Raw genomic sequence first — 545 nt, 5'->3', positions numbered from 1 at the left:
ATGTGTGAAAGAGTAGAGAGGGTCACGGCAAAAACTGGACAATCTCTTTCGGAGTATCAGGGTTTCGGACGAGAACTCATCTGTTACACGGGCACTTCAATGTTTTTTTAATTTATTTGAACTCCGAACTTCTTTTGCGTTAAGTATGCAGCATTAAAAGCGACGTCATCAATTTCCAACATGTTCTGACATCATTTGCTGTTTTTCAGTCATTTACCTAATTGTTTAGAGAGCTAAATGACCGTGAAATTGAAAATCACTACAAAATGAACTGTGAAAATGTTGAAACTTGGCATGGTATCATCATTTCACCCGCATAGCATGTGCGAAAGAGTAGACAGGGTCACGGCAAAAATTGGACGCACTTCATGTACAAACTGGACAATCTCTTTAGGAGTATCAGGGTTTCAGACGAGAACTCATCTGTTACACGGGCACTTCAATGTTTTTTAAACTTATTTAAACTCCGGACTTCTTTTGCATTCAGTATGCAGCATTCAAAGTGACGTCATCAATTTCCAACATGTTCTGACATCATTTGCTGT

The sequence above is a fragment of the Triticum dicoccoides genome, chromosome 5A (assembly GCF_002162155.2).
Source record: "Triticum dicoccoides isolate Atlit2015 ecotype Zavitan chromosome 5A, WEW_v2.0, whole genome shotgun sequence".
Taxonomy (NCBI): Eukaryota; Viridiplantae; Streptophyta; class Magnoliopsida; order Poales; family Poaceae; genus Triticum; species Triticum dicoccoides.
The sequence above is the reverse complement of the archived record's forward strand: the minus strand, read 5'-3'. Positions refer to the sequence as shown.